We start from the raw sequence: 7579 nt of genomic DNA on the forward strand, positions 1-7579 counted from the left end.
CTCCTTCAGCGGGCCCCATAGCACATGCACAATTAATACTGCATTAATTAATTATAAGGGGGGGAGAAAAGCACAGCTGGCAAGGGAATGAAGGCTTTCAGCTTCTAAAGTGAGGCTTTGATGCTGAGCTTTAAAGTACATTTCCATCCGCCCCAGCCAGCAAAGAGAATCTGTGACACTCCTACCGTCCCATGGGCATGAAAACTCACACCCAAGAAACTATTTCTAAATAGGGGCCCTGAACTAGTTACTCAAATCATCTACCTGTTGCCCCAGGCCGTGAAAAAGGGGCGTAGGATTAGGGAGAAAAGAATTGCCCAGGGCAGCCGTGATTCGCGAACAAAGCTGATGCGTGGTGTTCTTTTGCCTCCTCAAGTAGCTCTCAGGTCACCAACACCAGGAACTCATTGTAGAGAAACAAATGTGAGCAGATGACTTGTTGCCAACCCTCTTGAGGAAATAAAATTACTCTTTCTCCTTCCCCCTCCTAGGCCTTGCTTGAGGAAGTAGCCCAACGGCAGTTGCAAGTTCACAAACCTGTTATTCTGATGGGCTGGAAGGTTCCTCTGTCTCGGGCATATTTTCCTACTACAAGTGAACCAAGTGGGGGGAGAAAACACTTTCCTTTCTTTTTCATTCTAATTTCTTCCACACCATCGTTCTCATGGTTCTGCCTCCCACACTTACTCTTTTCACTTCTTGGTGCAAGGTGGTGGGGAAGCCGCCTCCCAAAATCCCCGCCCTAGACAGATAGTTCTCTTTTCCCTGTTTACAACCCTGCGTCCAGCGTGTTGTGGGGCACCCTCGCTGCCCTTACAGTTTGGCCAGCAATCGCATATTCACACAGATACCCGGGATTTTATTCAAAGGTCTTTTCGAAACACAGAAGCAGAACTTCCCTGAGAGAGAGATTCCTCACCTGAGAGCTGTGGATGTTGATAACGTCCTTTTAAACTACTCTTTAATTCTCTGGTCATGCTGAGGGGAACTTCAGAGACCCGCAAAAATCCACACAGATGTAGAATTTGTTTGGACCTTGTCAAAGGAAAAAAATTTTTTTTCTTTCGATTCTTGGGCAAAGAAGAATTTCACTTCAGATGAATCTAAATGAGTGTGTGTGTGTGTGTGTGTGTGTGTGTGTTTCGTTCATACTGTTTCATAGCTGTAACTCCAGATAGCTGCTTGACAGAGCTTCTGTGATGATTCCTGTTACTCACAGTGATCCAGGGAAAGAACTTGACGGAACACAACTGGGTGTTGTAGCACTGGCATTGTACATTTAGCTGTGTAGCCGTCTCCCATCTTGTGCTTTCTCACTTGCTAAAGGAGTGTTGAGATTCGGAGAGTTTTCTGAACTTTTACCGTCCAGAAAGCACTACTCTAGAGCTAGGACAGAGGGTTTGTAAGTTGTTTGTGAACAGGGCCGGTGTTGACAGTGTTATGCTTCGGCAGGGTATGCGCTCACCCAGTTACGGTGATGTAAGAGCGTCCCGAACTTAAATCTCTCCCACGATAAACCACCGTGATGTCGGAAGTTCCATTGTTAAGATACATTCCTTTTGGATTGGGCATTATTTGTACCTAGCTCTACTTTTTAATGGTAAATTGTTAGGATAGCAGCTAGTACCTTGGAGAGAGATACCTAATACCTTAAGTCCCTGATATCTTAATGAAAATGAGTTTATCAAATCTCTTGAATCTTTTAAAATAGAAGACCGATGGCCAGCATGGACAAAGTCAAGGGAGGGACTAGAGTCGGGAAAAACTCCATAATTTTGCCTGGGACTGGCCTTCTCCATGGAGAAGACTGACGTAAAATTAGATGGAAAATCCAGGTCCCTTGATTCAGACACAACATTGTGAAGCTGGACCTCTGAGACGAAGATGAGTAATCTGATATTTACCATGCCTGGCCGTTGGTTTCAAGACATTGCCAGCATTGGTATTGACTGGACAAAGTTGGATCTTCTCTGGCACACGGTTGACTGGAGAATGTAGAAGTCATCTTCATTGCCTTGAGAGGAGGAGTGAATTTTGCATCTGAATCCTTAAGCCTTTCAGTCGTTCTTAACCAAACCGTCTTTACCTCTGAAGCGACTGAATGTTTGATCGTAATGCCAAGACCACGCTGGTATTATGAGGGACCTAACGTTAATCCAAGTCTCAAGTTGAAGCGGTCAGGAAAATCTTGACTTGCGGAGAATTTAAAGGTGCCAGCCAGAGGTGAGTGGCTTATTTGAGGAGTGGGTGTGTGGAATTTGGGAGAAAGATCCTTCATAGCTCTCTGTGTGGAGTAATAACCACCATTTATTGAGTACTTGTGGAAGGCACTTTTCACAAGTATTATATCATTTAATCCTCATGATAGTCCTGTGGGCTGAGTTTTATTATCCCCACTTCACTGATGAAAAGGCAGGTTTAAAGAGGTTAAGGAACTTGGCCAGAGTCGCAGAGCTGGTAGTTGGCAAAGCAGATTCCTCAGGCTCCCCTCCACACTCTCCCTCCCACTCCAGGCCAAAGGCCTATTCCCGACACCATTCTCTCTACGAACATGAAAAACGATGTTGGGTCCCCCTAAGAGATTCAACAATGTGGTTAAAACCTCGTAAGTTTAGAAAAATAGAATAACTCACTAAAATAAAATTATAAATCCACTCCATGGAACGTATCTACCACAACCCAAAACCTCAGGGTTAATCTATTCAGATTTCAACGCGCTATATGATTCTCACTAGTCCCTTAAATATCGCTCTGTTTCCTGGTAAACAGTATCCCTTACAGAGTCCTGGCACATGAATAGTGTAATAAGATCAGATTCTATCGCTCTGCCATTCTAGTGCAATCTAATTGCAGGGTGAAAATCCAGGGCTGTCTTAGTTCCTCATCTGTCTGTGTCTCTCTTTGTCCTACCGCCTGCTTCACAGTTTGAAGTTCAATACCACTCCCTCCTTTTGTGCTCTAGCTCTCTGTGTTGTTTCCCTTTGACAACATTTTTTTTTTTTTAATGAAGTGATTTGAAATGGAAAATTAAAAACTTAACTATGAGTCTGGCAGTTTCCTGCCAATGCCTCTCTGCTAAGAAGCTTCATAAAATACTATATATTATTATTCGCTTCACAGCTGCTCCGGGCACTCACCCACTTAGTCATTCACAATATGTCTGAGAGATTAGTTTTTACAAGGCTGTGGTTTCAGATATTTCTCCCCCCTCCATGTTTTACTTAAAATCTGCACTGGGGAAGTTTGTGTACAAAAAAATCCACCACCCTTGAGAAAAGAGGATATGGTAATATGCGTGCTTTAGAAGCTCTGGCGGGCTCTCGTATTTTCTTGTACCTTCTTCATCTGAAATACTGTAGTCTTTCTATGACAGGTCTCAAGTCGGTGTGTGGGTCGGAGAGGGAGTAAGAGTGAGTGTTTTGCTCCAGTGTGGTTGTAAACCTCCTGTTTTGGTGTCGGATATGTGAGAGAATCACCATTCTGGTTTCAGGCAAGGTGGGTAAATTATGCCCTAATAATACAGCTTCATCTTAATTATGCCCTAATAATACAGCTTCATCTTGATGACTAGATCTGATTTTTTTTTTTTTTTTTTTTTAATATTTAAACTCCATGAAGACAGGGGTTTTTGCCGGGTTGTTTTTTTTTTTGTTGTTGTTGTTGTTTGTTTTTTGTTTTACTATTTTATCCCCGGTACCCAAAACAGTACCTGGCACATAGTAGGCACACAGTTGATTTTTGTGGGAAAATAATTTGAGCCTCAGTTTAGTCAGGGCGGCTGTGGGCCCTCTTTGTGTAAGCCCTGATGATGGCAAGTGAGATTTATGGAAAAAAAAAAAAAAACCCAGGTAGGCTGTGGGCAACATAAAAATAAAATGTTTAAAAAATTTTTTTTAACGTTTATTTATTTTTGAGACAGAGACAGAGCATGAACGGGGGAGGGTCAGAGAGAGAGGGAGACACAGAATCCGAAGCAGGCTCCAGGCTCTGAGAGGTCAGCACAGAGCCCGACGCGGGGCTTGAACTCACGGACCGTGAGATCATAACCTGAGCCGAAGTCGGCCGCCCAACCGACTGAGCCACCCAGGCGCCCCAGAAATAAAATGTTTAGAGTAAGACCAGACACCCTGTCTCCACGACCCCTCCCCACCCCCACACATCAACCAAGTTGTCCTGATTTTCAGAGTCTATTAAAATTAACAAAATGTTAAGTTACAAAAGAAAAAAAGAGAGAGAGAGAGAGAGAAAAGAAAGAAAGAAAGAAAGAAAGAAAGAAAGAAAGAAAGAAAGAAAGAAAGAAAGAAAGAAAGAAAAGAAGAGGTGCTGTTGTGTTGCATCACCGTTGGATGACCTTGGGGTGCCCGTCTGTGAGCGTGTTTGCGTGTGCTCTGTGGGTGAGTCTCCAGATGGGCCCATTTCTCGGGGTGCTTGGGGAACGTGGCAGGTACTTCATCCCTCTTGGAGAGGTAGAGCTCTTGCTGTGATGCAGGACAGGACGGGGGGGGGGGGGGCGAGGGCACCGGAGAACGAAGAAGAGGGAGGAAGGGGGTGAGCCAGGGCCCGCTTCAGTGGGGTCCCCACCGCCTCCCCCCCCCGGGGGGCAAGAACCGAACTGTTTATCCCCACATCCCAGCAGCAGCAGAAAAGCCAGGGGTGTTTTTGGGACTCAGCTGCCAAAGTTTCTTGAAACAGCTCTGCTCAAAGGCATATGCTGGGCTCACTTCTGAGGGAAATTTCCTTTTTGGGGAAGTTGAAGCAAAGGAATTTCCTGTGTGGGCAGACAGAGCTTCCTGACTTGAAGGCTTCTTGGAAGGGAAACAGTTTCATAATGAAATGACAAATTAAAGACATACCAGCCGGGTTCACTTCAAAACAGCTATTGAGAGTACAGGCAAAGCCCTATTATACTCCCTCACAGAACAAAAATAAATCCCATCCTGACAGGTTTCTGTATGCTGGATTATATCCGTCCCCCCCGCACCTTCCTTCACAGCCCCTGTTCCTCTCCCTTCCTCCCACCCCCGCCATTAGCTGCCGCCATCTCTATCTTTAACCGCTCCCGGGAGCAGCCGGCAAGGAGGCTTGGAGCATCTCTGGCCGCCTCGCTCGGTGGCTTCGCCCATCCCTGACCTACATGGAGGCCTTGTAGGTCACGTCACAGCCCCCGTGCTGCTAAGACTCCCAGAAGCGACCTCTTTCCTTCCCCCTCTGACACAAACCATGATTGAAGATGGCTTTAGCGACAGGGTAAGGAAAAAATGTAGCCATCTCCCTCGGGCTGGCCTTTAAAAACCTCGTACGCAGTACGTGTCAGTGCTGTTCTGGTCTCGGGCGCTGGGGTCTGAGGTCTTTGCTTTGTGGAAGGGAATAAGGGTCCGGGTGGGGCAGAGGATGTTCGTACCTGAACATAACAATCTTCTACGGTTCGGTCAGCCCACGTGTTTTACGTTGACGCGAAGACGCCTTATGGAGTACCTCTCTTTTTTTCAGTGGAAAAGACCAGGAGGAAGAATGATGGCAGCATCGTTTGCGGGTCAGAATTCATTAGTCTTAGGCCAATGAAGGGAAGCGGTGCAGGTTTTGGAAGCAGATGTCTGAGTTCAAATGCCAGCTCCAGCCGTGTGCGACCAGCAGTATAGACCTTGGACGAGTCATTACACTTCTGGCCTCAGTTTCCTTATCTCTGAAATGGGTACAGCAGAACCTTTTCTACACTGTTGTGAGGAAATGAGAATGGGATTTCAAAAACACTTTGTAAACTCCTCCAAAGACTTTTCCAAATGGCACCTGCTACTTAGCCATGGTTGGGACCTTTTGGGATTGAAATGCAGGATTGGGTTGAAAGAGCAAACTTGGAGAATTTGTAGATCAATTTGGCAAGTATTTATTAGAGATTTTTCTGTGAGCGCAGCATGCTTGGGCTCTGTGGGGAGAAACAGACAAAGTATGAAGTTTAAAGCAGCCGGAGGAAGAATCTTGGACTTGGGGTCAGGAGGCCAAGGTTCAACTCTGGCTGTCACTCAGTAGCTCTGTGGCTTGGGGTGAACTATGTAACCTTGATGAGTCTCCGTTGTTTGTTTTTAAAATTGGGGGAAATAGACTCTATGACTTTAATAAGTTCTGTCCAATTCTGACGTTGTGTAATCGATTTTAAGAGGTCTCTGCCTTTTGCCGTTGTTTATAGGATTTATTCTAAAGCGCAAGGAAGAACTATTCACTGTATAACAGCCTGTCTGATGAAGAAACTTGCATCGTAATTTTTTATTAGTAGATCTGATATACACAGGAAAAAATGAGTGCTTGCTAGATAGGTCAGCTATAACAATTCGGTTTGGGGTGTTTCTGAGTGAATGCTGACTCAAACATAAGTAGGCTCGTGAATTGAATATGGCGCTTTCCCTAAGATAACTTGTCTCAGGATTTTGGTTTACCTTCTCTCAACTGCGCCAGGGGATTCCCAGCATGTTTCCAAATGGTTGTTCATCGAAGCCATCCCCATGATGGACATCCCTTGCCCAAATAGGCTTCTAGGATAGAGGCCACCATGTTGACTGGTCCTGACATCAGGTTTTAGCATGAGCGGGTATGTCATTTTTAGGCCCGCCACATTATTCTCCTTCTCATTTCAGTTTGTATGAGTAAAGGTCTCTTACTGACTTTGCCTCAAAGCGTGTTTTCCCAGCACCCGTTTCGATTTGAGAAAACTGAGGCACTGGAAAAATTAGATACCACGTATAAAATCACAGTTGCAAAATGGTGACAAGCCAAGCGTTGCGTAAAAAGAGCTGTCATTTATTGGGTGTGTGTTCCAGTGTTCTAATAAATTGTCTCATTAATTTTTTTCTCCCAACAAGTCTGAGAGGTAGGCGATATTATCTTTACAGATACAGAAACTAGGGCTTTGAAATGTTAAGTAATTTGCTCACGGCCACAGAACTGGTTAGTGGTTGAGCCAGAATATGAACACAGCTCTGTCTGTTCCAGAACCTCCGTTCTTTACCCCTTCATTGCGTCTCCTCTGTGTAGTCGGTTGTTTTCAATTGACCTCAGTGCTTAGAAGTAAGTCACACCTGTCTCAGGCCCCTGAAAGGAAACAGCACTAACCTCATAGTCTTGTCCTGGCAGACTCTTGTAACGGCAGAGAAGCCTGTGGAAAATAATACACCTGGGTAATAAACTGAGCAAACATAACCCTGCCTCTCACCTCTGTCTGGAAGAGAGCCCGTTCTGGCCAGCTCTGGCCACACCTTATGCATCAGGACAGAAATCTGCTGTCTGTTTTTCAGATAGGCAAGGAAAGTGCCTGGTGCCAGACTGCATCCTTTTCCTTGTGAAATTCCTTGCAAGTGCTGTTTGTGGCTTCCCCGGGCTCAACGAGGATTCAAATCTTGTTCTACTCGCCAGGCATTGATTGAAGAACCACCGTGCTCAGTGCTAGGGACACAAAGAGGCGCAAGGTAGGGACTCAGTCTTAGCAGAAATTTGGATAGTCATTCAACAAAACCAGTATTTACTGAGAATCCACTGTGCCCAGTAGAACAGTAATTGCAAGAGATAAATATCTAAAACACTCACAAGG

General features: G+C 45.2%; 1 protein-coding gene across 2 annotated transcripts in view; it reads left to right on the plus strand.

Moving 5' to 3' along the window:
• The window catches only part of ETV6 (ETS variant transcription factor 6), a 256842-nt gene that overhangs the window by 109455 nt on the left and 139808 nt on the right, over positions 1–7579 (plus strand). The window lies entirely within an intron of this gene.

This window comes from Leopardus geoffroyi, chromosome B4 (genome assembly GCF_018350155.1).
Source record: "Leopardus geoffroyi isolate Oge1 chromosome B4, O.geoffroyi_Oge1_pat1.0, whole genome shotgun sequence".
NCBI classification, from domain to species: Eukaryota; Metazoa; Chordata; class Mammalia; order Carnivora; family Felidae; genus Leopardus; species Leopardus geoffroyi.